Genomic DNA, 25286 nt, shown 5'->3' with positions numbered 1-25286 from the left:
TAATTCAAAGGTGTAACTATTGAAAATAGCTCAGTACCATTAAATATCACAACTGACTCACCTAAATGGAATGCAGGTATCATTTATTTTTTATATGCACCTTTTTTTTTATGTCAAAATGTCTACTGTAAAAGAATTCATTGGGTTATGAGCTTTGGGTCATTCAGCATTCATTTTGTCCTCCCATACATTTCTAATACTAGTCCCAAAGCATCAATATTGCAGATACTAAGGCTGAATCCCATTTCACCCCTTGGCCCTCCCCCTTGGCCCTACCCCTCCGTTTTGCGCGTTCACGTGGAGGGGTAGGGGTGTCCCAATTCCCATTATGACGGAGGGGTAGGGGGAAGTGGTAGGGCTATGTACCCCTCCAAACGGAGATTTTTCCGAGGCACACTCCAAACGGAGGGGTACGACAGATTTCTCAGAATGCCTTGCAAGACCGGTATTTTCTCCATGAACGAAGTTTTAAAATGTACGAAAACCACTTTATTGTCTATTTTAACGTTGTTTCAATATGTAGTGGTCATTTTCCGAAAAAAAAACCCCCCGAAAAAAATCGATAGTAGTCAAGGCTTCAGTTACGTGGTTACCGTTGCCAGGCTGAATGCCACTAGCGGTGCTCTGTGGGCAGCCTGATAATCTACAGTGATAACGTTATCAATAATAACTTTGGCAACCTCGCTGCTGGTATTCAGTTACATTGACAGCGTTGTGGGATACAACATGCAGGAATGTCATACACAAATCGAATGTGACGGTAGCATTAGCTCGTCGCATCTGCCTACGTAAGAGGCAGCGGCGACTACTGATGATGTACGCGATTGTCGAAGGGGTGCCCCAGTTCGGAGGGGTTGACTTTCGGCCCTACCCCTTGGCACTCCGTTTCAAGGGGCAAGGGACAAGGGGTAGGGCTAAGGGGTAGGGGTAGAAAAGAGAAATGGGATTCACCCTAAATCTGGTTTTGAGTATCAATACCAGTGCTATTAGCAGAGGTCACACATGTGCAAGTCACAAGCAAGTGTCAAGATTCGCCCTACAAGTCTCAAACAAATCCAAAGTTACTCTGGTGAGAATGAAGTCAATCAGGTGTCTGCCATGAGTCAAGCAAGTCAGAAAAAAATCTATTGATCTGTGGTGGTGGTGGTGTGTGTGTGTGTGTGTGTGTGTGTGTGTGTGTGTGTGTGTGTGTGTGTGTGTGTGTGTGTCAAATTTATTTGTATAGCACAATTCACACACCAGGCAATTCAAAGTGCTTTACAGAAGCATAAAATACATTAAAATCATACGTTTCACAGAAAGAAAGAAAGAAAGAAAGAAAGAAAGAAAGAAAGAAAGAAAGAAAGAAAGAAAGAAAGAAAGAAAGAAAGAAATTAGAAGAGAATATAAAAATAAAAATAAAATAAAATACACTTAAAGGAAAATTAAAAATACGAGCCTGTAAAAGACAATAATTTAGCATTTAGAATGATTAAAATCATTGAGCAGATATATTTACTTTAAGTCCCATGGTGGCACCCCTGTCCTCACATCCAAAAGGTCACACAAATAATCCAGGTTCATACAATGAAATTGTTTGGAGTAAAGCTGTAAAGCCCTCCTAATATATCCAGAGCTGTGGCATTGCTCGGGTCTCTTGGGGCTCCAAGAAAGAAATCTCTGGGGCCCCCACTCCACCCATGCATGCCGCAAAAGTTTGGTTTTTGCACACAAAAACACACAGTTTCCAGGACATTTGAGATGAATACTGAAAAGATAAACTAGTGGTTCTCAAAGTGAGGTCCAGGGACCAACAGAGATCCCTGAAAGCCCAGGCCTATCAATAATCGTTGTAATAAATAAGTGGCCGGGGCCCCCCTAGTGGCCGGGGGCTACAAGCAACTGCCTAGCTTGCCTGTCCACAAGCCCTGCCCCATCCCCATCACAGCTGTCTGAAAAAATATCTTGCAGAAGCTAAAAGTTAAACTCCATTTCCGCTGGAGAATTTCCTCTGTCCTGTCAAGTTGCTGCTTAAATGTCCCAAGGTATTTGCTGCTGTGACAACACTGTGCACATGGAAATGTTTAAAATAACTGAAAGCAAAGCACTTTTACAGCTCAAGTCTGCATTCACCCATTCACACACACATTCATACGGTAGCTAGGCCACCTGCTCATTATGAGTGTTATCCACTCACACACCGATGGCACAGAATCGGGGGTGGTTTTGGGGTTCAGTATCTTGCCCAAGGACACTTCGGCATTCACAGACTGCCAAGGCCAGGAATCGGAGGGTCAACAGGTCTGGTTCAGGAGAGTGTCATGGTCAAGTCAAAGTCATGCTTTTTGTAAAATATGACTATGGATTTTAGCCTATCACAATGAGGGGAAAGTAATGTGAGCCAACATGACAAATCTGCCAAGAGGCACAGAAACATGCTCCACCAATGGCTGCATATATGCTGTCTCTGCCATCCATTTTCATGGATTTTTCCCTCTACCACCAATTGTCTCACTCGCCAGTAACTTCTCTCAAAATCAGTGTCTAAGTGAGGTATGCATATTCTTCAAACAATACATAAATAAACATAGGCCTATCTAAAATAAGTCAATTCAATGATAAATTCATGTTTGTATGTCTAAAACATTCAGTTTTTTTAACACACATTTTGTTGGGACATTCTTTTCTTTTCTGGCCTTTAAGAGGCATTTCTGTTTTTTCTGAGAAGATCAAGGAAAGGACATTGTGCACAATACTGTCTGCGGACGGCATTTAGTTTACTGAGGTAAAAAGACTTCAGCTCACCCAGAGTGGCATTTTGAACTGTGTCTTGGCAGTCCTGACCTGCTTTTCTACTGTAATGACAATGCATTACAGCCAGTTCCAGCTTACTGAGTCTTAAGATTGAGCCCTTTGCAGTTCAAACAGGTGTGACATTCAGACAAGCTGTTCTCCTTTGTCCTTGGCCACAAATCGAGATCTCCCAAAATGTAATATTCTGTAGCTGGGTGATGCTTGAGTAGGCAAGGGGAATGTTAGGTTGAATATATCAGCTGACATTCACCCTCTCAATTTTCTAAACATTAGATCCACTAGGCAATTCCAACAGTTTGGTAAATGTCCCACTTAATTTTGAATTATTTACTCATGGCAATTTATTTTCAATTGGCGACAGATTCTGATATTATATTCACTGTAGAAATGTATCCTTTGGTTGATAGCAGCAAAATTATAAATTAGGAATTAATAGTGAAGGTGAACCACTGTGGGATAAGGGATAAAGACAGCAAGCAAGGGTGTGACACCTGTAAGTGTGTGTGTGTGTGTGTGTGTGTGTGTGTGTGTGTGTGTGTGTGTGTGTGTGTGTGTGTGTGTGTGTGTGTGTATGGGTGGGTGAGTGAGTGATTGAGTGTGACAGAAAGAGAAGGAAGAGAGAGAGAAAGAAGTTAAGGTGGTGGATGTGAAAATGTGAGTACCTACAACATGTGAGAATTCAAGATCGCAGATGGACCTGCAAGAGTTACACAGAGAATTGAGAAGCAGGATGAGGGGCATGATTTCCACATGTCTAACAACAAGATGGCATGGGGCAAAGCTGAGTTATGCTACCACACTATCTATGCATTTAAGGTATGTGTGGATGCTGTAAGGGCATACAGATGTGTATAGTAAAGGAGAAAAAGAGGAAAGCACTCAAAGCAAAACAGAGGACATCCTAACCATCATAGACCATCCATCCATCCATCCATCCATTATCTATACCGCCTATCCCTTTCGGGGTTGCGGGGGGCTGGAGCCTATCCCAGCTACAATGGGAGAGAGGTGGGGTACACCCTGAACCGGTCGCCAGCCGATTGCAGGCATCATAGACCAACCATTGCATAGTCTGATTGGGTCTTGGCATCATTTCATTGATCAGACTTCCCTTTCTACATGTTGGCCGCTCTTTTTTCACCCACATGGTGAGTTCCAGCACCATGGTATTAGATACCATGGTGCAAGCCACAATTACAGTGAGTTTGTGTAGGGTCTTCACATCAATCAGTACAAAAAGTTCAGGCCTTAACACTCAAATATCCCATATAACTCTACACTCCTCAATAATCCTTTTCACAATTCCAATTCAGTCATTTGTTGAATTCATTTATAGGTGTTGGGAAGCAAGTTTTTGAGAGGATCGGAGTCTGAGAGCTGGTGAACTCCCTGACACAGAGTGCTTGAAACTGTATGTGAAGGATTTCATGCTCTGATTATATGTAATCACTATTGTGTTAGTATCAATCAAGGATAAAGGGCCCTATTTTTGACTCCGCGACCGGCGCAGGCGCGGCGCAAAGTCAGGTCCACTGCGTCGATGGGGCGTGGCGGCGCAGACTTTGGTACTTTCATGCGCTGCGCCTCCGGCGCATCTCCTCCACCTTCTCATCTCAGTCCTACCCAGCGGCGCAACTCAGAAAGAGGGAGGGGAGAAGGCGTGGAGTGGGTTTGGCACAGCCAAGTCAAATCTTCACCAATCGCAGCAGCTCCTCGCCTCACTTTTAAGAACGACGCTGGCGAGGCGCATGGCAAGTTTCCAGGAGACTGACGTCACTCATGTCTCCTGACATTCGTTTGTATTACTTTGCACACCCGTTTTATATACTGTTTATTTTTTCTCAGTATATATATGTTGTTTTATATTCTGTTCTATATTTTGTGGTATATTTTGTTTATATATATATTCTCAATATTAATATTTTGTTTTTATATTTGCTTATACTATATATATATAGTTCTCTCTCTTTTCTTTCTTTTCTAATTTTATTCTAATACTATTCTTGTAAGGAGCACTGCAACAAAAACAATTTCCCCTCGGGGATAAATAAAGGATTTTCTGATTCTGATGTCTAAATATGAGGTCCGTAGATGGTAAATCCTCGGCCTCTTCTTCATCCTCCTCAAAGCAATGATGTACTCCATCTTTGTAGATAACGTTAAGTATTACAATGATAACATTTGTATTTGGAATGAAATGACGTGGGTAATAGCAGACAACGATCATCACTTACGTTTTTTCCATGTGTCTGTCTCTCTCTGTCTCTCGAGTGTTCTGAGATAGATGCAGTATATATGCTCTGTAGGATGTCACGGCTGTTTCTGGTTGGCACAGCGGCGTTAATTGATTAGTTTGCATCCCTGTTTCACCTGTGTACATTCGGTCAGGGTGAGTGACCATTACGCGTGCCGAACGCGCTTGCGATGTCGTCAGATGAGATACTGATCAAAATTTAGTTCTGACTGTATGTGCTGACTCAGATAGTTGCACTGAATCGTGGTTGTTTCTAATTACTGAACGCAGTGTGCGTTCGATGACTGACTGAGCACTGCTGAAAACACAGTTAAAACCACGCTACCGTCATGCTGAAGGTGTGATATATGGCGTCATCAACCACGTTTTCAGTGGATAGCCGTTATCACCTAGCAGCCACCCATCCAGGATGAACGAGTCATGTGCTGACCCGGGGAAAGTGGCATATACGTTTGTCACCAGGCAATTTGAGTCACAGGTCACCAGACATCCCTGTTTCACCTGTGTACATTCAGTCAGGTTGAGTGAACATTACGCGTGCCGAACGCGCTTGCGATGTGGTCAGATGAGATACGGATCAAAATATAGAAATTTAGGTCTGACTGTATGTGCTGACACAGATAGTTGCTTTGAATCGTCGCTGTTGCTAATCATTGATCGCAGTGTAATGCCAGACACTGTGGAAACCTGACTGTGAGGTGTTGGTGACGTGAGCGCACGACTCCGCCGGTTTACGAAAATCCACTTGCGCCGCTGGCGCACAGAGTTGACCAGGTCTGAGGTGGCGAGCTTTCAGTGCACTTTTACGCCACCGGTGCAGACCGAAATGGCTCATTATGCCGACACCTCCCCCTTACTGCGCCGCAACGAAAATAGAGCCCATAGTGTTAGGATCTTGTTTTATGTTGGTATCCTTAGTTCCTGTTTTATTTTGGTAACCTTCCCTTGTGTTTCTTAGTTTTCTTTACTTCCTGTATGTTTCCCTCCTTTGTGATCTTGATTGTGTCCACCTGTGTCTATTTAAGTCAGAGGGTGCTTTTCATTACGTTGAATTGTGCCTCCTCGTCTCCTCTCTCCTTCGTCGACCCGGAAGTCATTTCCCCTCCGCCATGATGAAGGATCTTCCAATTGCTTAAATGCACCTGAAGGAGACGAGGAGCGAGGAGGCTTCTGAAGGAGATCAGAGTGAGGATACACCGGTGTAGCCTACGCGGAAGTCTTTTATTATTTAAGGGGCGTGTCGTGTGTGGCACACGTTTGAATCATGGTGGGAGCAGATCTTCACAAATGTAATCTTGATTCTTGTTTCAACTGTGTCCTTTTAACAATTGTATCTGTCACCAAGAAATTAATGTAAATTCTTGGTATATTACGGTTTTTTAAAGCAAGGCTACAAGGCTGTTGGTTTAATCTACCGCACACCCGTCCTCTGTTATGCCTCTAACGGTATATAATTGAAACCTCATCAATAGCAATCGGGAGTAGAACAGTCTGACTGCAGATCTGACCATAATATCACGTTTTACAGCTTTTACAGCTGTGCAAACGTCATCAGTAATTGACGTCGCTTTGGACTGACGCTGTGGAGCAAGGATTTTTCATTTCAGAGTTTCGTCTCCTCCGTCCTCACGTCCCTTCCTCGCATCCCTCTTTCATGTCCTCGCTGGGCGAAGCTAAGACGCGAGGAGAGGAAGCGAGTGGAGGAGACGAGGAGACCAATTTATGGAATGAAAAGCACCCTGTGTCTTTCCTTTGTCTGGGTGGGATCATTCCTTTTGTGTGTGGTTTTCTTGTTCTCCTTGACTACAGTGAGTAGTCCTGGTCTTGTCTTGGTTTCCCTGTTAGTTATTAGTTTGTGCTTTTTTCTAGTATCGCTTTGGTTTTGGATTTTTGTACTGGTGGATTTTGGTTGCCTTCTTTTGTTAATAAAGCACCTTGGACTGTTTTTGCTCAGCTTCTTTTGCCAGTCTGCACTTTTGGGTTCTCTCCTTGGTTTTGGCTCAACCACTAACCTTAACATATAGAGTATCAAAACAGATATTAATTACGTGGAAATTTGACTTTAATGTGACTATTACTTCAGTAATGCCATATGTGTGTTGCAGGCAGTGGGTCTAGAATACAGTCCTGCAGTCCCAACATCAAATTAGAATCTATCTCACCTGCTCCAAATGACCTCATCTATTAGGGATATGTGAAGTAAATTATCCAGCCATCTCTCACTTGTCAAGTCTCCTGCTGTTTCTGCTGTCTTCCTATCAGCTCCACTCATCAACTCTTTCCAGTGTCTTCTCCCAATCACTAATGACATTAGGACATCGGGGTGTTGGGGGTAAAACACATGAATGAATTTGCACGATGCCATATTCATATGTTCCGCATCCGCATATCCACAAGGGTCCACTTTGGTCTGTGTGACAAAAGTGTCATTATCTGCCCATGTCTGAAAGCTATGCAGACATCTGCGCACAGCCCAAAATTTTGATCACGCTGAATGTACTGATATCCAGTCAAATAGTCAGCCAAATGGTGTTGAACTCCTGCTGAGAAATCTCATACATGCCTGCTGTCATTTATGCTTGTAAAGGCCAAGAGAAAGCTGAAAGGTAAGAGTGCTGATTTCGGTAGGAAGTTCCTTCAGAACCTCACATTACTTCCATGTTAGATTGGCTCTCTCATAGATATACATAGAAAGGCTAGATAGCTTACAGACGCTGTGAGCCAATGAGGGCTGACGTCGCTACACGGCGGCCATCTTACCTAGGGGCTGCTGGCTCACTGATAACATTAATGCCTATGGAGCATGTACTATTTAATTAACCATAACTTGCTCAATTTTCAACCGATTTTTAAACGGTTTGATTTGTTATAAACGCCAGAGATGTAGTTATGTTATTGCATATTTACGGATAATTATAACCATGGACTTTCATATTAAATTAAAAAAGTAGATAGTAGACCATTACCTGCCATAGCTGCACACATATACAGTGAAATTAAATCGGCAGTGTTTATGTTAAACATTTAATAGTTTGATATTTTATATTTCTAATTAATACATATATTAAATATAAAGGGGTAAGTTGACCCACATGATATTTCAAACTTAACCTGAATAATGTATGTACATTATATGAATTGTGATTCATATTGGCAATTTACCCCAAGGCTTTTGGTTCATCTTGCCCCATGACCATCGTTTTGATAAAACCTAATTAATTTAATGATTCAGAATGATCTTTTGCTAAATGATTCACATAGTTCTATACATTGAATATCACTAACATGCATAATGTATAAGTTTAGACCTGGGTCCATTTGCTTTAGCATAAAAAATAATTATACCACAGAAGTCAAAGAATTCCACAGCCAGTTGGAAATGATGTTTGTGTTCTTATTTTAGGGTCTCGTGACAACTCATGTGTATAGTTTTAAAGATCAAGGGGATGGTTTGTTCATCTTACCTGTTCTACCCTACATATATTTTATTATAAATTTTTAAAAAAACACATTCAGTAACATGGCATCAAGGTTTCTTTTATTAACAGGTGCGCACAATTACAAAACAATTCAAGATTCACTCCAAACCAACAGTAACACTAAACCATGCAACATTCACTCCAAATAAACAGTCACTCTAAACCATGCAACATTCACTCCAAACCAACATGCACCCAAAACCAACATATTAACATATAACATAGGCCTTTATAGCCTTGGGGCAGGAAGGCAATGCGTACAGGTGGTCAGGGGCCTTCCTCTTCAGGCTCTTTCTCCTCTCTCCAGTGGCTGCCTGAGGCTTTGGAAAAATATATAAATAATAATAATAATAATAATAAGGACAGTATTAACGGTAACTTTTTAACAATTCATGTTCACCTATCAGTGCTGAGTTCAAGACAATGCTATGTTCTTTAAATCTACAAAATAAAACCCAAATCAGTGCTCTTGTAATAAATTGATTTTAATAAATTGGCTTGGCTAAAGGCGAAATTATGTTATGGGTCTCTGGACAAAATTGTCAGTTTTGATTGTAAAGGTTCCCTTCACCTTGTTGTAGTTTGTACATGCTTATTCATAAAAGTGTATGAGTGACATGAGCAAGTGACAGCCTGTGGTTCTCAATCCTTTTAAACAGATTACCACCTCAAATAATATCGGGTTCTTCAAGTAACACCATCATATCCCTTCCTGGGCACCACTGAGATAAATGATTTAATGATAAGCCATATGATGCTCTTAGTTGTGTACAAATACTCACATCAGGTGGAGGCTCATCCTGGTGCAGGTCCATGGGCAGGTTTTCTTCTGCTCTTCTAGAGGCAGCAGTGCTTCTTGTTGCTACCGGCTAAAATATACAGTTAAATATTAAAATGTCCTTAATGCACAACACTTTATGTATTCCTAAACTTGCAGAAATCGTGACAATACGTATATCACATATTCTTGTTGGCCAATGATACACATACCCTTTGGAGATGAGCAGGGAAGTTGAAAATGGTTGGCACAACACCAGCCTTAAGCCGGACAGTCTGCCCTGTCCTGTCAAAATCCTCACTGAAATGTTCGCTGCACAGTTTGCAGTTCTTTGATGCAACAAAACCGTCCCTTCTTAGAGCAAGTTCCCATTGCCTCCTCTTCTCTGTGTTTTGGGGAAACCTTAAAAACATGAGAAGATACCAAGATATATGAATTATTGACAACATTTTACACCCTTCTTACCTTTAACATTAATGGTAAGGACAAAAATACTGAGCTAAATTATAATATTGTTGGGGTAATTCATGTAGCCTATGCTTGAATGCCATTATGAAAACCTAAATAACAGTAACATGTTAAAAGAAACGTGAAAAAGAAATATTCAATAATTATTATGTAAACAAATGGTGGAAACATTTCTAAAACGTCAGGGTTCAAAATAACTTGTATTATACAAGTACAAATCCACTAAGTTAGTAACAATTATCCTAAATATGTCCCTCAAGTCATTTCTTACGAGTGAAAAGTGATTCCACGGGCTCTTGTTTTGAAGGAACGTTCGTTTGAGCATCCATATGCTGCACAAAAGTGTGGCATCTTGTACTGTAGGGGGGTATTTCTGCAAACACAAAGCCAGCCAGTTACTGTATCACAATAAATCTAAATTGAGGATATATTTCACTAATGAAACAGCTTGGAAATCATGTTAAAATGAAGGAGTAATTATGCCTTTCCCACCTGTGTAGAATTAAGTCCAGGTTACTTTGTAATAGTCCAAGTGGCTCACATGTCTCATTCACAACCTCTTGTTTCTTTGCTAGCTAATACCCAACTGCATCCACACAAATTGTCATTTAGACAATATATGTTGTTGTCATACAATTATTATTGGTCTCACGGAAACCTATATAATAATTGAAACTCCCAGATTGCAGCCTTGCAAATGGCCGTAACAAACACACAACTATGCAGCGATTTTCGAAAAGAAAAACTGCAATTTCAACAGGTCTGCGCGGCCTGAATCATAGCCACGTTAATAAGGTTTTTAATAAACCAAACCATTTGTAAATCCGTCCAGAATTCAGCAAGTTAAGGGTATTTTTGTTTGTGTAGGTCGTTCACCTTCCATCGACTACGAGAGAGCGCTCTGGAAAAGTCCCCCTAGGTAAGATGGCCGACCGGTGACGACGCCGGCGAAAGTCCCATCAGCCATCTAGCCTTTCTATGTATATCTATGGGCTCTCTGGCTTCTTCTTCTTCTTCCTCTTCTTAATCTTTATGGCAGTTGGCAAACTACGTTGCTGTGTATTACACCCACGGACTGGAATGGAGTGTGGATATGCATGGAATGTCAGAACAACACAGACCATCTGTAATATGAACGGAACCAGATACACATCCACACGGCCCATGTGTCAAGTTCTGCTGTTACTGAAGAGGCCACAACTACTCAGCTGGCCTCTGAATTTGAGCAGCTGCTGTTCATCCAGCTAACATCTCACACTTGTGCTTGCAAAAAACAGAAATGTTAAAAGTATAATCCTTTTTATGAAATCAGATGCTGCTTTTTTTTTATTTTTTATTTTCAGAAGTAGCCATTCAATGTATTTACAACTCATTTACATTCTATAATTACCTCTCTCCGTGGTAGTTCTCAGTGTTTGTGGTGGAGTCCGACTTTCCACATTTAAATTGCCTTCACATGCCTGAGAGATCACAGGAAACAATGCAGCATGTAATCCAGCGTTACTGTTTATAATTTGATCTCATTGATATCAGCCTTACTATTTACTTTTCACTCTGCACCACTATAAAGTAGCTGCTAATGCAAATACATTTCCTACTGTTGCTGCTTCATAGTGAAAGCATTCTACAACCCAAATAACCTTGTTCCATGCAGCTGTTGTACAGGCATCAGTCTTGCTGGCCTCACCCTGTCCCTGTGTTTTTTTTGTTTGTTTTGTTTTTAGTTTGTTTTTTAATTTGTTTTTTGTTTTTGTGTTGTTTTTAAATATTGGAAAAAAGTCATCACTGCAAAATAATGTGGGAAAACTTTCTTATTTACCTTTTTTTTATCTTTCATGATTGCTTTTCTGTGGTGTTTGATGTGGTATTAATCCCCACTTGTTACCTTGGTAACCACAGTTTTCGTGCAATTAACCAGGACTGAAATTTCAAGGAACTAAATTTAGGTAAACATGATTAGATTCTTTTTATAAAATGAATCCAGATATATGCAATGAATTACAATAGTGTTGAAACAATGAGTTGATAAAGCAGTCATATCATCATTTCATATCATTGTAAATTACATGTCTTAAAATAGGTCATTGGTTGCAGCTCTAAACCACAGAACATACTGCTCAGCAAGGTTATATTTTATGGCTGGGTTTTTGGTGATAGCTCTTATTACAGATGGAAATGTGATTTTGGATAAGATTTGTTTTACTTCTAGAACAAGAATGTTCCAGCCCTCTATATAAGGAGTCAGACAAGGAGCCAGGGTTATTGGAGGTTATAGATAACAGCTAGACAAACAAAAAAGAAATATGAATGAAAACAATTTTACAGGACAGTTGCTTTGGTTTAGAGAATAACTTTGCCTTTACTTTTCTACATGCAGACTGTTTGTGGTATCATGACTTGGTTTCTAAATAAAATCTTCCCCTGAAGTGTGTGCTTCTAACCTGTGATTTATTCATACTGAATGCTCAACATTTTTTCCTTTCGGGGCTTGAAGCAGCGCTCGATTTGTTTATCAAAAGCTGATAGAAAAAGCGTAATTCATCCTGGAATGAAGCCGCTCATTGCAGTCAGTGAACATGAAAATTGGATTCAGGTAGATAAGTCAATCTGTGGGTCGGATCCTTTTACTGTTGACCTGAGAGAGTGAGAGTGAGGAGGTGGAGAGAACGCTGCTACAGCGTTTCCATACCATATCAGTCCGTCCATAAATGTTTATTTACTTATTTCACTTTTGCCTAAAGAAAGAGAATTTGTTTTATAGCCACAGTCTTTGTTTTTATTTTCTAGCTATTCTCTTACATTAAATATAAGTATTTTCTGTAATTAAATACCATTAATTGCACTTTATGATCTGAAAATGATGCAACAATTGCAAATTTTGTTTTATATTCACCCTTTAATCACACAATGAGCTATGTTGGAGAGAAATGCAAAAGCAATAAACTTTGCATTATGGAGCTGGCTTTCAGAAGAGATGAGCGTGATTCGGCATCTAATCCAATTGGCCAAACACCAGATCTCTATGCTGTATTTTTAGAAAATGCCTTTTGCTCAGAACAACACAGCCTTCTGTGCACGGCTTTGCATTTCTAATAAAAATGTGGTCCCAGGACATCTAATGTGTCTGAAAGCACTGGAATCCACCACAGTATGGTAGCACAAGGATACTGGAGTTCAGCAGTGTCAGCAGGGAGGGATTCACTTCCAACCCAACCATGTTCAGTTACATGGTCATGTTTCATTGTGTTGTAGCATTTCATACAAATGTAGTCCAAGCGGATTTGCAGGGTAATAAAGCATTAAAAAAGCAAAACAAACAGCAACACAAATTATGGAAAACAGGGAGGAAAAAAGAGAAAAGCACACATTCTGTAAAGAAAGGAACATAAAAACTGACTACATAAGAGAAGGTTAGATTTATATATGAAACCACAGCTATCGTTACAGCCTATATCTGTGAGATGTGCTGCAAGAGCAAATCCCATTCCCACTGTTGGAGATTGAATCAGTTTGTCAACAGTACATTTTTGTACCTACTGGCAGTAAGAAATACCATTTTTAAAACAACATTGGCATGGGTCCAGTTACCTACTGAGCCAGATTTAGGCATTTATCATTTTTGTTACCTTGGACAGATTTTAAATGGGTGCTGTTGTCTTATGAGACTCTGTAAGTCTGCTATAAAAACAGCATTTCCCAAATGTCACAATGCTCCTCTAATTCATGCCCTGAACTTCTGCACTGTAGAGTTCTTGTTCATGTCAAACACTTTCATGAGACTGTGTTGCACAGATTCTATTGGTTTGTGTTGTTTATCTTTCAAATTGACGATGCTACGAGATAAACTGTATATGCCAGTGGTGTTGGGGCGCAAAGCGATTTTCAGAATTGTTGGGTAGAGAAGCTATTTTTTCTTATGAAAATTTACTTGTTTATTTATAGTTGAATTAGTTTGGTTTAGTTAACACTCCTTAGTGATGCTGGGATAATGTAGCTACTTTCAAAATCACGTACTATTTCTAGTAGCAAGCTTTTAGTTGTGGTAAGCTAGCTTTAAGTAAGTGGTGCAGTAGCATGATGAACCACAATACTGTATTTTATTTTATTAACTTGTATGAGGACAAGACACACACACATATTGGCACTGTGGACAGGAAAGAGAGACATGGTGACATAAATTGTACCTGAATCTGTTTTAAGCTGTTGCTAATGTATGGGTATTTATTTACACAGCAAGTGCTCCATAATTATTGCATGATGATAAATACTGTTTACTTTTTGAGTACGAAATGATGTTAGTTTAATTTTCAGTTCAATGCCACTTTTAACAAATGGTGAGAGTTGCTCTGGCTAAACTACTAACAATAAATAGAAGTTTGTAGCATCACTAGCTAGTAGCTACAATTTCAAATTAGCTTTCAACATGTAGCAAGTCACTGGACAATCAGCCCAGCCCTCCAAGTGTGTATACTAAAGCAAACAGAAAAAACAGCAGAAAAAAAAACTTGTTATGAAGATTTGACTGGTATGGGCCAAAACAGGGCAACATGGGATAAAACTTGTCAAGCAGTGTATCTGTATTGTTGGAGGTATACTTACAATGAAGCAGGCGGTGTTATGTCTTCATAAAGAGGGATTATCATTCAACATTTGGCTTGTGTTTTGGAACGTGCTGAGGACTGGTAGTGGTGCCCATAGTGGTGTATTACCATGGAAAACACTCCAGCCTGGGCTCCCAGAAAGACGGTTTGTCCCAGCAGGGAGTAAGAGCAGCCTGTTTATCAAAGGCTTGACGCTGCATATTTTGTTATCAGCTCTATGCACTGATGCTTTCCTGTTGGTGGGAAGTTGTGGAAGAATTGGCAGCCCCTCCATTCCTCTCCACTGAAGAGCCAAGCTACACAACAGCCTACAGCAGCTTTCCCTCTCATTCCAGCATGGGGCTTTACTGAGGGCTTCTCTTCATCACTGCAGAGAATTAAATCATCGTGAAAAGCCATATAATAAACACTAAATAGCATTTACTAGAGAGAAACAAAACATTAAATGAAGTAATGTCAACTTTAAACAGCATTGTTTCAAAGCCAAGTTTATTTCATTGTAGATAATCTTTGTTAAAAGATTGTAGAGATTGTACTGTATATTAATCGTGAATAAACTTTGCATCCTCATCTTATACTCTTACACATTTATGTTTTCCCTAGCTGTATATTAATGCAGAACATTTTATGATTAGATGTCCAAATGTAAAGCTGTCCTTTGTCCATCAACTTGCCACATTGATGTTTGAAATCTGAGGCAAAAACCACTGACTCAGTACAAAATCCTCGCTCATGCCCCCCTCAGGTCAAGATGGGTGAGGCCATACTGCCAGACTGCCCCTATGGCCAACCTCAGTGCTGCAACTTTCTACTGTTTTCACTTGAGTATATGTCAAAAAGGATTAGCAAATGATCACGTTCTGTTTCATTTGTCTTTAACACAGTGTCCCAACATTTCAGAATCAAGGATGTAGAGTTAAGGAGCAACTGGGAACAACAAAGCAGTGTTTGCATGTTTTCATTTTTTTGTGCCAATCATTCAGGAGAATGATTGTCTTACAGTGAAATTTGCTATTAATCTAGCCTAAATGCAAAGACCTAAAATTGGCTATGGAACTGCTTTTGACAAGTTTCCACGTAGCAAAACTAGTCATTGAATTACCCATTGGTATCCAGGTTAAATCATTCAAAACTCTTGTTTTGCTGTGGACATTCCACAAAAATCCAGAAAAAGAAGAAGAACTCATCAGCCATATTGACAGATACAGTATCTTTCAAATTATGACCTTCCAAAACTTCAAATACAAAATGTCAGCTGCAGGAAAAAGACTTTATTTGCAATGCCCTGATCAAAAAGCCAACTACTCGGACATGGCCAGTAGCCCATGTCAGCATCACACACACACACACACACACACACACACACACACACACACACACACACACACACACACACACACACACACTTAAATGGAGGGACAGTTACAAAATGACAGACATCCGCTGCATGGAAGCAGCTGTGGTCTAGCCTGACATTAGTCCAGTCCTCTATTTGGCAGCTCCTAATTCCTGTTCCAATTGAAGGGTTTCTGCGTTGCCAAGAGCTAATGGGTCATGTGACGTACTCCAAGGACACCTGCCTGCCTTCCCACGAATCCCCCCTCTTGGCTTTGACATTTGATCATGCAGAGATCCTCATATTTGTTTTGGATCATTTCTGTAATACGGCCTTCAGGGGAGAAATCGACGGCCAGTTGTAACTTAACTATATTTACAGAGAGTCCAATTGAATTTAAACGCTGGCCTAAATTTCCATACTTAATAGTGTCATTATGACAGCAGCAATAGATGCACTCGAAGGTGATTGAACTAATTTACTGCTTTCCTCTTTTGTTCTGTTTTATTGTGCAGCTTAAGCTAGCCAAGGGGGGATTTCCTACAGCAGGTTTAAAATGCAGATATGTTTGGTGTCCCTCTGCCAAACTGATCTCAGAGGCTTTGTCTTCAGCCTTGTTGAACCACTGGAATTGCAGGAGGAGGATTGAGGATGATGTCGTCTGCTGTTGCAGTTCACCCTGTCAGAAGCTTTTAAAAACCTGTTCACAATAAGCAGCTGGCTGGGGACACTCTCTGTTCATGGCTGGCATGCTCAGATGCTCCCAGGATGTGTCTCCTGGCCATCCTCCCTATAAAACACTCCTCGCTGCATGTGTAAAAAGCTGCATTTAGCATAATGAAATGTAGGAAGCAATCAGTGAGAACACTGACAGAATGCAGGCTGACACCCGGGATATTTCCTGCTTGGGAGGAGTCTAATGTGGTTTATACTCACATCTAGTCTCATAACTGCATAAATAGAGGCAGGGCCGCTATGCAGATGCTACCCATCCGAGCCGCTTCACTTCACCGTCCGCTCTGACGCACACGCTCTCTCACACACACACACACACACACACACACACACACACACACACACACACACACACACACACACACCAATATAAAACAAATTAGCTTTATTTTGATTTTTAAAGCTTCCTCAGTTATGCATCCTGTGCATTATATTATTTTTTCGTTGTTTCTTTGTGTTGCTCATTTTTTTCCTTTTGTTTTGAAGGCTTTGATTACTGATTTTGGATGAAAAAGAAGAAGAATTCCTTTTTTACACACAACATGCAGAGTTGAGGGGGAAACTGTACACGCCATGCATCTGTGAAAAAGATTTGAAAGTAAAAGATGTGTAAGGGAACTTATATGTGCAAGTAGCAATAGCAAATAGCCATAAACATTCTCTTAACAGGAACTCAGAAATCCATAGTCCATGCCCTCAGTGATCAAATCAAACCAAAGGTTGTTGTTCATAATAACACCAAAAACAAAAAACAGAACTAAATGCCTCCATCACACTCAAATCTGTGGTATAATGATTTATATCAGCATATATCATGGCTGTTAGGTGGCCCCGGGGCCCAAAAATGTGTTGTTGGGCCCCTTTTGCCCCTGCAACCCACAAACTCACCTCCCCCCCACTTGCAGGCATCTTTGCATTGTATACCCTATCAGATGCATCACCACCACTTGTCAGTCAGTGAAATTCTGTGAAACCATTGGCCAGACTGTGTATCATGTCACCTACGTGCTCATGCACGTACAGTATGTGGGTTTGGATTTGTGGATGAAATATTAATTTGTGTAGCTAAGCCTTGGTGATATAATGGTATATATTGTGCAGCAGAAGACATTTGTATACTGGTAGAGATCTGGCAAAACCTGTTCCACCCCAGGAGTTATCCCTGAGTGTCTCTGCTGTATAGTCAGGGTATATTCTAGTGTAATCTCACAAATCCAGCTGCTACACCAGGTAACCACATTCTCACATGACATGAGATCATGAGTTGGTGGCACTAGTGCACATTTAAGATAGTTTGCCAACTGAAGTGAGTGACATGAAAACATTGAGGTAAGTGAAATTGTCAATACAGAACAGGCATCCCCCAACCAACCCAAGATCAGGGATGTGATTTCTGTCATGTGGACAAAAAGAAAAAATCTGAAACAGTATGTTTATTTTCAACCGCTTCTTAAGTGAATGTACAGAATGAATATTGTATTGGCACATTACCGTGATATAAAATGACATATATTTTTCATATACCTGGCCATTGCACCCACCTCAAGGTGTAACTTTAAGGTGGCAGGCTGCTGTATCTGTACACCAGCCATTTTTCACTCACACTCCTTGTCTGTGTGTTAGTCCTCAAAAGTGATACACTTTTTTCCTGCATGTGCAAAAATGGCTAAACTGGCATCTTTGCAAGTCTACCTTCCATTACATCCCTGGTTGCTTTGACTCCTCACAATGATAACAATTTGCAACATGGCTGCTGATTTTGGGAGGTGAATGGTACATCTGTCCTGGTAAGTGCCAGGAAGTGCAGCACAAAGAGCTGGTTTTGTCACAGATAGTCCTTCTCTCTGTAGCTGCCTAAATAAACCTAGAGCCAAAGCAGCCTCCGCTGGCAGGGCAACCACACAATTGCGGCACCGGAGCTGTCAGTCAAAGCTCCAGGGAAGCAGAACCAAAGGGGGGTCTCATGTGGCCTGCAATTTTCTTGAGGCCATTAAACCCAACCCTTTTTAATTCCCTTTCTAATACTCATGCTATTCTCAGAGTAAAGTGGTCTTTCAGTGCTCAGCTTCCCATCCAAAGCTAAAAGACAGGAATGTGAAAAGCACTTTGCAAAACAATGCTGAACAGATCTGCTAATTTCTCAGGATGAAGGGGCATGTAATGGTGGACATTCAGTCATGACTCACTGATGATTCCCTGGCAGACAAGTCACTGGACATTGTAGTGTAAGGGTTATAATCGAACGCAGATTTGATTTCCATTCTTTAAGCATTTTAATCCCTGTCAGTATTTGTTTCTTTTAACCATGACCAAGTTCACTAACCTAAAATCTTTCCTTACTCAGACAAAGTAATTGGTTAGAGTTTCTTAAATGGTGACATAAGGCAGAAAGGTTTATATTTATAGTTCAGTGTCAGATTTTTCCCTGTGACAGCACCACCACAACAGTAGACAAATGTTTCATACATAATTAGACAGTATCATGCTTTAATTTTATTCCCCATTAATTGTGCAATACAGTGATGACAGTGAACTACGCACAGACTTACAGAACTGGGGTTACATACCGGTAACCTGTATTTAGAAATTATTCAAGGCAAAATAGTTTATTATTGCTGTGTAACTGATGAGTTTATGTTCTTTTATTTACAGTGACAGTGAGCATTGATTGTGGTGAGCAGAAGGTTTGAAGTGGAAAAGTCTCTGCTGAATGAGTGTCAGTGAAGGGGAGAAGACTAATGACTCTTTTTTTCAGCTTTCATAATGTTAGCTTCACTGTCAACAACAACGCAGTGCTGCCAACAATTTTCAACAGACAGTCGCTAATGCCAGCTCAAAATAGTCGCTCAATGACATAATGCAGTAATAAGCATTACATGGCTAAATGACGCAATGTACTGAAAAGCTGTGATGGCATTAACTAACTGTACAAGACTTAAAAAAATGAAAATCAAAAAAATTAAGTCAAGCTAAACTTAGTGCACTGCACCTTAAGAAAACACATGCCAATAGAAAAAACACAAGCAAACATCTTCACCGATTTGATAACACATGCCCAAGCATTAAGAAAAATTACTGGTCAGAAAATACAATTAAATACAGGAAACACTGAAAATCTTGTGCAGAAAGGAGAGGTCACAAACACTTTTTAAGAGTTTCTATGACTGCAGAGCTGATGATGCATGTGTGTTCAAATTGCTCATGAACATGGCCGAAATCAGGCCTTTTTTTCATACTGTCATACTATATATGACACATCTAATCTTTGTTTTCTAATGAGTGTGGACAGGATAAATGGATTATTCTGACTTGACAATTATGATTTGGGAAATATTCCTAAATCTATGACATCAAATACATATTTAGAAGATTAGGTGTGTAGCCATAATGATGTTCTCTTTCCTTATGTTACAATAATTTTATGTAACTATGTATACAGAGTATCACAGTGAGTGTACAATGACTGTGGCAAGTCGCTGTGGCACTTTCAGTGGCACCCGCTCCAGTTTGCTTCCACAGTTATTTATCTGCCATAGCTGTTTTGACAGCAGGATCACAGATGCATGTGGAAAATGATATGACATTGTTTTGCCACTTGAAATCTTTGTCTGCACACTTCCTCCTTTGATTTGACTACTAATAGTACACAGCTCGTCATTCCACTGTTTCTTATGCCAGAATCACACCATTGGTAGCCTTATTTTGTAAATAGTGATGCGCTACATCTAAGCAAGCATCTCTGCTGTTGGACACCCACTGAAAAGGGACAGCATATTAATACACTAATACAGATTAGTAACATTAGGTTGCATAATACAGAAGCTACATGATGATTTGAGAGTAAGATTGTTTTGCCAACTGCTGTTTCCAAGGTCAAGAATGAATTTTCAATCTCAGTAATGTGAAGAGTTAAAGAAAACCAGTTGTGAGAAGTGGAAATCACATGAACCATGAACCAGTAGTCCCAATGAAATTCAAATGCTTGTTGGTTGTTACTGTTATAACATAGATGTGCTCCATAAATTGCGCCCTTCCTCTTTTTAAAGAAATGATCTATACATAAAAGGGAGAAATTTCTTGACAGTGCCATTTGTCTTCACATACAGTATATCAGTCAGAATGCAGTAACCTACTTCCCATGGTAGAAGTGATGCCACCAGTGCTATTGTGGCTTGATAAAGAACCTACAGCACATGCAGTTCTCATTCAGTGTTTTGCTAATTGATAAACCTGTCTCTCAGTCCCAAGCCTCAACTCAGTATTTATTACAATATCATTATTATTATTATCTCACAATATTGTTGGCACCAATAAGCAGATAGTCATGTTACACCAAAGAAGAATAGATTGAAATAAGTGAAAAACTCAAAAATAGTAATTTGGTTAATATCAACATGAACTGATTTGCCCATACCAATGTAATGTTACATTTAAGATCTATAGTAATTTTGACTTAAAAAAGCATAACTTATGTATAATAAGTTACACTATTATGCTGATCTTGACTGTATTACCTTCTTTTCATTAGGTCTTTTTGTTGTAGCCATTATGGGAAAAGCAAAAATTGAAAAAAGCTCAATACCTGATATCCGTTCACCCCTTTCACCTCCCAGTGTAACCCTCTGGCTCTAATCACTTTACTAGCATAGGGGTGCACTGTTTGTAGGAATCTTATATTAAGACAGTGGTGCCTGGGTTCTGCAGTCCTATCAGGAATATGTATGCTGAAGCATGGGAGTATGAAACCACTGAGCTTAATGCACTGATGGAGGGTCTTAAAGCCTGGTAATTTGGTTGCCCTAGTAGGTCATAGGTTAATGTGTTTCTTGGTCTATGTGTCCTTTCGGACCTTTGAGGATGCCCTGAGGATGATACAACATGGTACGAGAGTGTGTAACCCGAGCCAGCTCTTTTAGCCATGCAAAAAGTCAGTTCTTAAATTCTTGTCTCTGGTCATGTGGAAGCTTCACTGCATAACCAAAGTAGCACACTCTTGGGCATGTGGTCTTGGGCAGTAATGTGGTCTACTAACGACAGTGTGTATTCATGACCACCTTGGTTTGGCTCTAGGTGTAAAAAGTCCACTAAGACAAGTTCAAACAGAGCACCAGATGTCAATTTGCTTGTGGGAGCCTTCTGCGTGGCATTCAGTTGCTTTTGTTCTATGCAACTGCATCTCCCATTGATGTACTTCTCAACTGCTTTTGCATAAAGGCCCAGTAAAACTCCACATCATCACCAGTTATGATGGTGCTTGCTACTTTGACATATTGGCCCCCCACACCTCTGATGCCATGATTATCCTGCTGTGCTGCACGAATCTGTTCACTCTTCAAGGGGATTGCCTGTTCCCATTCTCAGTTTTTATGTTCTGGGGTCTCAATAGACAGTGCAGCAAACCATCCTTGCTCACTTTTTGAGGCTTTGCTCCCATGCCAGATTGTTGAAATGATATCATGTGACATTGTTTCATTGAACTCCTGATCACCCTCTTGCACCCTCTTGTGTCTTGGGAGTATGTCTGAATCAGTATTGACTTATCCAGGGTGGTGTTTAATATCAAAGTTGAAGTGGGTAAGCTCATCCATGTAGCAATGTCCCATAGCTTGTTGTCAGTGTAAACTGAATGGTGGGGCATAGTACAGATACTCTTGGAACTTACAATACATAGCCCGCTTTAACGTTAAAAATTCAAGTTTCCCTGAATGCAAGTGGCAGTTCATTTCTGCCGGTGATAGTCAATTTTACTGGTAGCTGCCACTTTTCATGCATCTCTGTTTTGACATTGTCGCCATCAGTGGAATTAGGCTCTGTCTGGATGGCCTGACTTTTACCCTGAGGTGTGTGGTATGAGCTATGCACAGAGATGTTGTCAGGGGATCTAAGGGTACGAGGGCCATAGCCACAATGTATCCAATACAGCCCAAAAATGTCCTAGGGGGAAACCAGATGTCACGTCTGGATGAGTTCAGGACTTTTACCATCACAGCCTTGGAGGCCACTGGTGGAAGCTCTACGACGCTTGTTGGGTAGGACACGACACATGGCTTGAACAGCATTATATCGCACCTTGGACATCCCCACACCCAGAACTTCACATCTGATGTGCCTGTTTGGAATGCTGAATCCAGAGTTCCCTGATTTGACCATGTAACTGAAGTCCTCCAGCTGATCGATCATAAAATGGTTTCATTCCTGTTTGACCAATAGATATTTTAATGTCTGTATCAACAATCGCGTCCTCCTCAGCTACCCTGCTGTGTGGTGTCCCTCAAGGGTCAGTCCTTGGACCAATCCTTTTTCATTGTACATATTTCCACTGTTTTCATCATTAGCGTAAAATCACAAAAATTAAATGTATGTCGTCTTCTACAGACCTTGAACTATTGTTCCACAATTTCTCATTAGTTTCCTGTAAATTTCCTGAAAAATTAAGACCTTGTTAAGCTTAAGACCTTTATGTCATTATGTTTACAGTTAAGGCAAATGCAAACATAACTGAACTACAGTAATAGATTTCACCAACATTTCGCCCTATAGTGCCATAGAAAACTGGTGTATCTGTAGCTGTAAGGTGATGATGTAGTTTGAATAATGAAAACATATTTACCTGTGTCAAATGTAGTATTTATTATTTAAGTATTAACCTGTCAACCCCATCTCAAGATTTTCTGCAAAAACAAACTTTATCTTACCCTCATAGAAGAGCCAAGATGAGAGCCTCATAACCCTCACACTGGTTCCAGTGGAGCCAGACCCCAAATGCAAGAGGCAGTAGCCAGCCAGCAAGCAGCCAGTCTATGTCTTCTCTGCCTGTCACACTCGTCTCCACCGGACATGCCACCATGGGAACATGGGGAATGAGGAAGAGGAGTATAGAGCCAGACCTCTCCAAATTCCAGAAGAGTATTCTCAGCAACCTGAGTAAACCACAATACTATGATGAACTGTATTTCATGAATCATGTTGGCAGGGGTGGAGCTTGCAGACAGGCAAGCCAGGCAATTGCTTGGAGCCCCCGATCACTAGGGGGGCCCCGCCACGTATTTACAACAATGATTATTGACAGGCCTGGGCTTTCAGGGACCTCTGTTGGTCCCTGGACCTCACTTTGAGAACCACTAATCTATTTTTTCAAGAGGTATTCATGTCAAATGTCCCAGAAATTGGCCATTTATGTGTGCAAAAGCCAAATTTTTGCAGCATGGATGGGTGGGGTGGGGGCCCAAGGAATTTCTTACTTGGAGCCCCAAGAGACCCTTGCAACACCACTGCATGTTGGGGAATATAAAATATTGCCTCAGCAGAAAAGGGCAGAGATCCAGATGACATTAAGTGAGATCTCTACAAAACTGAGTTTGATGACAGTGGGGTTGCAATCAGTGGAGACAGGGGTAACAGACACAAACACATTTATGTGGGATAACACAAACACTTTTCTTTGTTTGCAGTTATTGTTATTCTCATCATCATTATATTGTTTTAAAAAATGTTTACCTGTCCAAGAGACTTTCTGTATGACTTGTCATGTGTTGTGCACTTCGCAAAGATCATTTTCATTATTGTAAACTTTATGTCACACTTGTGCATATGGGGAAACAAGGAATAGAAGGGCTAGGACCCAAACGCAGACTATGAAGGCGGAGTTGGTGAAGTTTAAATTATTTATTCCAAAGAAAGGATTATGAGATTGTGAGGCAGGCAAAGGTCAAATACAAAGAAAAACAGTCCAAACAGGCAAACAAATCCAACAGGGTACAGGCTAGAATCAAAAATCCAATAAATGGCAAAGTCCAGGAGAACATAGATCCAACACTGACACACAAGATACTAAGATGAACTGGCACCGACTAAGGGAAAACAGACTTGCAAGTGTGGGCTAGGCACCTGGGCACAATAGGGAAAGCACAACTGATTAGGAATGCTAAAGGCAGACAAGACAAAAACTGACAGGGTATTTAGCATGAGTTTCTGGTTGTTGCAGATGATATGATGGAAACTGGTTGTAATCTGGATGCTTATATACTGAATGAGCAGGTGAGTCTTGATTGATGATTATGTGCAGGTTTGTTCAGGAGGCTGGTCCCAACATAGACACAGGGTGCTTTTCATCACGTTGAATTGTGCCTCCTCGTCTCCTCTCTCCTTCGTCGACCCAGAAGTTGTTTTTCCTCCGCCATGATGAAGGATCTTCCAATTGCTTAAATGCACCTGAAGGAGATGAGGAGCGAGGAGAGAGGAGGCTTCTGAAGGTCAGAGAGAGGATACACCGGTGTAGCCTACGCGAAAGTCTTTTATTATTTAAGGGCGTGTCGTATGTGGCACACATTTGAATCATGGCGAAGTAAAGCAAAGTAAGTAAAGCAAGGATGATACATGAGGAGACACTCTACAACATAAAACTCTGTTTTACATGTGTCTCTGTAAATGTGTTTATTATGCATGAGTATCATGACTATTCCCAAATTGCCTTTGTCAGAAAGACACCTAATCCTGGCATGACACTGCACCTTCAGAAGATGAGAAATACTCTGTGAACTTCTCCCTGATGGCGTTAATGCCTCATGAGAGGCATGAGCAGCAACAATATTGTTGCTGCTCATTTAGCTGAGATGCCCCATTGCCCTGGCACTGCACGCAGACTCTGATGTTACACGTGGATGGTTGTAGGTTGAAGGTTGTAAAGGAGGTGGCTTTTACTGCCTTCTCTGAGATTTCTGAGGTCAATCCCAGTACTATCCTGTATAGCCACTATTGTACTGCAAGTATACCAAATGTCCATTCCACCATTCGACAGTCTGTAGTAGTAGAGCATTTTTTGTCCCTGTTTTGGCCAGAACAC

This window comes from Chaetodon trifascialis, chromosome 17 (assembly GCF_039877785.1).
Source record: "Chaetodon trifascialis isolate fChaTrf1 chromosome 17, fChaTrf1.hap1, whole genome shotgun sequence".
Classification (NCBI taxonomy): Eukaryota; Metazoa; Chordata; class Actinopteri; order Chaetodontiformes; family Chaetodontidae; genus Chaetodon; species Chaetodon trifascialis.
This window is presented reverse-complemented; position numbering follows the sequence as displayed.